This window comes from Ornithodoros turicata, chromosome 9, assembly GCF_037126465.1.
Source record: "Ornithodoros turicata isolate Travis chromosome 9, ASM3712646v1, whole genome shotgun sequence".
Taxonomy (NCBI): Eukaryota; Metazoa; Arthropoda; class Arachnida; order Ixodida; family Argasidae; genus Ornithodoros; species Ornithodoros turicata.
Window position 1 is genome coordinate 6,326,011 of NC_088209.1, and position 7,144 is coordinate 6,333,154.

Sequence of the window (7,144 nt, forward strand, 5' to 3'; positions counted from 1 at the left end):
CAGCAGGCAAGAGCTGAAGATCGCATGACTGGTGCCGTCTTCCTGGACGTAAAGAAAGCGTACGATAGCGTTTTTCATAGCGCCATCATCGCGACACTGCAAGAAAGTGGTATCGGAGGCGCTCCCCTTCTTTGGATCCAGGACTTCCTGAGCGACCGCTTTTTGTTTGTTCGGACCACTGAGGGGGACACTGAACCCCACCCTGTTAGCCGAGGCGTTCCTCAAGGAAGTGTGCTCAGCCCCCTGCTCTTCAATGTCATCATGGCCTCTCTTCCTGCCCTGCTGTCCCACCACACGCGCCTCACGCTATATGCCGACGACATCTGCTTATGGACATCTGCCGCTCGCCGCGACACCATTCAGCATCGACTGCAGGGAGGCTTAGATATTATCGTCGCGTTTCTCGCCGACCGCCGTCTCTCTGTTTCACCCAGCAAGACTGTGGCCATGGTGTTCACTCGTCGATCATTCACGAGGTTCCCGCTCGTCATTGAAGGTTCACCACTGCCATTTGTCCCGTACTGCAAGTACCTGGGCGTGGTACTCGACCGTGACCTTTCCTGGTCTCGCCACATTAAGGCTCTTACAACCAAGATCAACAGTTACGTGGCGGTTCTTCGTTGCCTCGCTGGTTTGCGATGGGGCCCATCCTTCTCTGACCTCCGCCGTGTCCACCAATCCCTCGTGCTGGGTTCTCTCCGGTATAACCTTCCCATCCTGCATGGTATCAGCCGAAGCAGAAATCGAGATCTCCTCTTTAGCCAAGCCAGGAGCCTCCGCGTCTGCTTGGGAGTCCCTTTGACCACCGAGACATACTCTGTCCTAGCCGAGGCACGTGAACCGTCGATCGATGTCCTGCGGGACGGGGCAACCCTCAGTGTTCTCGCACGGTACCTTACTCGGCACCCTCTCCACTACCTTCGCCACGTCGACGAGGACTGCCCAGCCTCTGACTTCGGTCGTGCTCTCGGTCGCCTCAAAGGGTCCGTCCCTGCACAGTTCTCCCTGCCCTTGCATGCCCCTGCGATGTGGACGCTTGCAAGACCCGAGACCTGTTCCACTATTCCCGGCCTCCAGAGGAAGAACGATGTGCCTGTGACAGTAGCCCGCCAGCTCGCGCTCGAGCATCTCAGTTCGGCCTATCCTCTGAGCCGCGCCATCTATACTGATGGATCGGTAGCGAATGAGTCATCTGCAGCGGCCTACTACGTCTCGCAGGAAAACCGTGACCTCGCCCTCCGACTTCCCTACACAGTGTCCTCCACGGATGCGGAGCTGCTCGGACTGCTGGCCGCTCTGCGGTATATCGCTGAATCTGTGCCTGATGCGTGGGTCGTCCTCACAGACAGCAAGGCGTCTTTGGGGCTCCTGTCCACATACCACCCGAGTGTCGTGAGCGATCTGCGTACCATGGTACTTCAGGAGTACGCCCAACTCTCCTCGGTCGGCCACCGTATCTGCCTTCAGTGGGTACCCGGGCATACAGGGCTACACGGAAACACATGTGCTGACGCGGCTGCGAGACGCGCCGCGATTGATGCGGCCACGCCGGTGCCCCTACTACCGCTCCCGTTGTCTGCGTGCCGCCTGCTTATACGGCGTCTCTGCGGCGACGGCACCCGCCAGTTTCTTGTAGACGCTATCCGACCTAATGCGTTCCTGCAGTCCATCGACCCCTCACTGGAATTTGTCATCGGCTGCCGCTGTACCCGCGAGGAGGAGACCCTCCTACATCGTCTCCGGCTGAACGTTGCCCTCACCCGTTCCCTCCTGTTCAAGATGGGCCGCGTCTCATCTCCCACTTGCCCCTGCTGCGGTGTAGAAGACGATATTTCTCATCAGCTCCTCCACTGTCAGCGTCACCACCATCATCGGGCCGTGCTCTGGCAACATCTCTCAGAGCTTGGGTGCACGGACGGGCGGACAGCCGTTTCTCTCGCAACACTCCTTGGCCCTGTGCAGCGAGCTAACCAGTGGAGAGTCACAAAAGCGGTGCTCCGCTTTCTGCGCAACACGGGTCTCCTGGGCTCCCTGTGAGCCCTGTGTTTCTCTCTCGGCCCAGTGGGAAGTCACCACAGCGCTCCTCCTTCGAACCTTGTCAACGCCTTGTGATTGTGTGACTGTGTGTGTGGCTTTTCAGTTTTAGTTTTGTATTTTAGTTCAGTTTTTCCTTTCCTTTTCTTCTCTTCCTTTTCTTTCTTCTTTTCCTTTTCTTCTCTTCTTTTTCTTTCTTCATTTCTTCATTTCTTCTCCTTTCCTTTCCCTTTGCTTTGTTCTTCTCCTTTTCTTCCCGTTTCTTTTCTTATTTTTCTTTTCTTCCCCTTTTCTCCTTCTTTCTCCCCCTTTTCTTTTCTTATTTTTCTTTCCTTCCCCTTCCCTTTTTGTTTGGAATAGCAAGCCGACCCTCGTCTGGCTGACCTTTCCTTTCATTTTCTTAATAAACGTATTCCCCACTATCATCCCCCCCACTATTCCCCCCCCCCCCCCACTATCATCGAAGACAACACCGAGCATTTTGACTAGGATACGAGGGTACTCCACGAGGAGCAACGCGAGAAGGTCGTGCATTAATGTAGAGGGTGGGCACGGCTCTCAGACCGATTGAGTTTTGGGCCAGACATTTAAAAAAAACCGTCGAAAACCTTCAGCACAGGTTCAAGGTGAGCTTCCCATGGTAGCAAGAGAGAGATATCATCTGCAAACGCGAAAGCAGGATGGGGACAACCACAAGGCAATCTAAGAAGGACAGGGAGGGAGCTTAAGCGAACCAGGAGCGGTTTCATCCGGGCAGAGTACAGTAAAGGAGAAAAGGGACAGCCCTGCCGTATACCTTGCGTAATTTCAATCGGATGTGTGTCAAAAGCCTGATCGAACGAGGCCTACACCGTTGTTAGCTGCCTCAGGTTTAACCACTGGTTGGTGTCACCAAAAGTCATCCTATGGAGGACCGACGACATGCCAAGAACCGAACACGCTTGCCATGGGTGCAAGACCTTCTCCAACTGCGTCTCCAAACACGTAGGAGAAGTGTCCTGGCTAGAATTCTAGTCTAAAGTTCTTGTATTGTTGACTCTATGAGACGAGCCACGGAAGAAGTGAAAGTCGAAAAGTGCTACGGGGCGGTACGCATCCGTCTCCTGCTTATTGTTGAATTGTTGATTGATTAGATGAGTCGTTTAGCTTATCCTTATGGTCTCCTACTTCGTATTGCCAACTGTAGAATGAGACAAGAGAAAACTTCCCATATCAGATTATTATCGTCTTAAAGTATCCTGTTCAGAAAGTTTTAACAAGTATTCTACAGGAATTTTACAGATATTCATTTAACAGGTGTGTGTATTGTCCTGCTGTATTGCCATCAAGCAGGAGACCTACTGTGGGTCTATGCAAGCTACCAGAGCTTGTATTGTTGACTGATTAGATGAATCACAAAATTAGCGAGGCCATCTTCCTTATCTTTTAGCCTGTCACTCCGTATATCCTTAATTTACTGATTTGCTTTATTTTCCCCAATCAAGTCAGCAACTGAGGCCAGTTCTAAAACTCTGCCCCATTGCTTTCGCACTTCAGTGTAACGCTGTATCGTGTGCTTCAGAAGAGCGTCAACTCTCCTGTGCTGTACAATTTACTCACCCCAAAATTCCGATAGATCTCTTCCTTGTGTTGCGGCGTTAGTATATTCTAAATTCATTTAACTAACCTGCCAATTTAAATTTAATAATACCCTGCACTACTCGAACCCTTTATACTGCCACTGTTTCGCGAAGTTTTTTGCTCCTAACCTTAGCCGCTCCCTCCCAAGCCACGTTCGCACGTAGTAACTGATTATATTTCTCATTCGTTCTTTACCCCAGCAGTCACCACCATGCACCACTCTACACCTGTTTACCCAAGCTTGATACGCGATTTCGACTGCTACTAACGTGTAAAAAATCTGTTGTCTTTTGGTTATACTTTCCCAACATGTATTCCCACAGCTTCTTCAAACGTTAAGTTACTTAATCCAAAATATTTCTTAAAACAGAACAACAGGTACACCGGTACCTTACACTCGAAGACGGCGCGCCTCACCGTTACTATTTGACCGCAAAGCTCGCAGTCCCTTCTGCGGCTTTTACCCCACAGGTAACACTTGTCCCTCACTGGTATAACCTCAATCGCCATTTTCCACAGCAATGATTTTCTTTTGCCTTCTAACCAGTAACTATGAATTCTTTTCCAACCTTCCGCTGTTACTGTAGATGGATATTTCTCTATTGCTTTCACCATCAGCTCTCGACTGAGCTTCCGCTGTAGTCTTTGCTCTTGTCTAATCTTTTCAATTGCAGCAAAGTGTGCTTCCCTGCTTCATAAATTGCTGGCTGCCATTCCGACATTGGACTCCTATGATCCATCCCATGTTGGCGAAAATGTCTTATGTTTATTCCCAGCCAAAATTTTGCTACCTGCTGTCCAATCTCCTTGCCATCAAACATCCTATATATTCCACGTAAAGAATGTGCTTGTGACAATTGTTTCAGATCAGCAATCTGTAGGCCCCCAACTTCAATAGGCAGCTCCATTTTCTCTTGCGCTACCCACTGCGTTTTCCCATCCCATATAAACTGAAATCTTCCTTCAATTCCTAGTCCTAGTCAATCTTCCTAGTCTTCCTTCAATTTTTCCAAGTATTTTTCCAACTGCATCCAATTATTGTGTGAAACCCCGTCCTTATTAAACCTGACTCCGAGGATTTTCGTCTCCTCCACAATGCTCAAACCCAGATCTTTCCTCGGCTTCTCCTCACCTAAATATATCAATTTTGATTTGTCTCTTTTTATTTTCGCCACGCTCATTGTCCCATATTCTTCCGTTACTTCTAGAGCTTTCTCAACTTCCTTTTCGCCTTGAACTACCATAGTGAGATCTTCTGTGTAGGCCACTATGGTTTTACACTGTACTGCCCCAGGTAATCCAACCCCTTTCACTGCCTCAGACTCGTTCAGCTCTCGTAATAACCTATCAAAGGCTAACACATACACCAGGGGAGACAGGGGGCAACCTTGCCTTACTCCTTTCTTGGCGTGAAAGCTCTTGCCCAATTGCCCATTGGTGAGTAGTCTACTCCTGGCGTTTTCATACATTGCTCCTATTCTGTTTATTATTGGATTTTCCGTCCCAATTCCTTCTAATGTTTCTCTTCAATATGCGTATTTAAGCCGGTCAAATGCATTTTCTTGGTCCAAGGTCTTGAGAATACTCATTATTCTCCTTCTGGTTGTCCATTCTATAACATCTCTCAGCTCCTAAATTTTACCTTTGGATTCTTCGACCTTTAACTGCAGCACCCTGTGATAGTGACACCCATTCTTCCATATTTCCTTGTATTCGGCAACACGACTGCCCTTGCTAATATTTTATAATCTAAATATCAACCTTCGCCTTTCTGCCACCTTTTTTTTTTGCCTTCCTAGATAACCTTTTCCTTTCAAACCCATACCCCGGCCCTTCTTATCAACGTCCTCGGTTTCTTGTCCTTCACTTTCCTCGTATTGCCAACTGCCAAGTTTCCTCCTTGCTACGAGAGCCACATATATGTATTGGCATCATCGTGGAAGACCAGCCATATTGGCTGGCTCCCTTTAACGCAACAAAAGCACTAGTCTACAACCATCGCAACGCCAACACCCGAAGACGAGCTCACGGCAGGTCTGGGATTGATGTACGTGCTAGATGCCACCTCGCAACAAACCAAAACTCACGGAGAGTTGCTCGTGGGACAGCAGCACGAAGGATATTAGAAGCGGATGATATACCTACCATTCCTTTCTTCGAATAGGGTCGCTGATGTTTGCCACCACCTACCAAACTGGACGGCCCCAAGGACTGCTCTCTCCCTGTATAGCACTCTACGGATGCCCGCTCTGACCCTGTTCAGTACCTCAACGGCGGTGCGAGCACGGCCACCGTGCACAGCTATGCAGCGTGCTATCCAGACCTGGTAGTTTATTCCTACCGCCAGGAGTACAAACTGGCGTCTATCGCAGACCGGAACTTGGAGCGAGCTCAGCAACTGGACCGTGCTCTACCGAATGAATGGAATGCCGTAAAGCACCTCAGCCTTGTGCCACAAAAAATCCCGGAGCAGACAATTGCGAAAAGCGTGCTCCGATGTTTCAAAGGTAGGGCAGAGAAAGGGCAAAAAGGCCTGGTCAAACCGAAGCGGGACAACCTGTCCCTGAGACGTAAAACGTCGTGCGCAAGACGCCACTGCAAGCTTGCACGGCGCGCATCCAACCAGCCGGCCGTAATATGACGCCACGCGATCGGCCGAGGCACAGCCGAGCTCGCCGTCGGAAGGAGCTTCAGAAGAGCGGCATAAAACTGCTTGACGGACCAGACAAAGAAATCCTCCGACGGGAATGATGCGCGTAGGCGACGGACGTTCAAACGTACTCTCTCAAGTGCGAGGCCACAAACTCAGAGCGCGGTCTATTCTGCACAAGCGGACGAAACAGACGTACATGAGAGAACTGATGATCTGAGGCTGGAACAACATAGAAGGGACAAACGCATACAAGGCCTCAAGTTGCCTAAGAAATTAACGATGAAAGATGAAAGTCACTGAAAAGGTTAGAAAAAGGCGTCGATCCCTGTCGTATGAATGTGTGTATGAGTGTGCAAAAATGTAAGAGTGAAAGGAGGATGAGTGAGAGAGAGTGACTGGTTTGTCCCTTCAGAGGACGCACCCTGGAAGTCGCTGCGAAGGCGTGTTAGCTTAGCTCAATTGGTAGAGCCCTGGACCGTTGATCCAGAAGATGTGGGTTCGAGTCCTACAGCTGGCTAACCTTTTCAGTGACTTTCATCTTTCAAACAGACGTACGTCTGGACCTAAGCAGTATTGCAGGAGATCGTGGGCGGGATGGCCAGGGTCACTAAGGCCGTCAAAAATTGCCTTTATCCCGAGCGCAAGACACTTGATTCTTACGTGCGGAACCCGCAAACCGCCAACCTCTCTCGGCTGCTACATACGTGCACGGGATACCCACTCAGCTCCGTTGCCCCAGATGAACCGAAAGGCCGTACGAGTTGCTGCAAGGAAAACCAGACTAGGGGGAAGGCAAACTGTCCCGTGATACCAATATTTGCTCAGGAACCACGACGC

General features: G+C 50.0%; 1 non-coding gene across 1 annotated transcript; it reads left to right on the plus strand.

Moving 5' to 3' along the window:
* The first annotated feature begins 6,751 nt into the window (after positions 1–6,751).
* Trnan-guu (transfer RNA asparagine (anticodon GUU)) lies at positions 6,752–6,824 on the plus strand. Its single transcript has one exon. It is a non-coding gene; the product is annotated as a tRNA-Asn (tRNA).
* Positions 6,825–7,144: the final 320 nt, after the last annotated feature.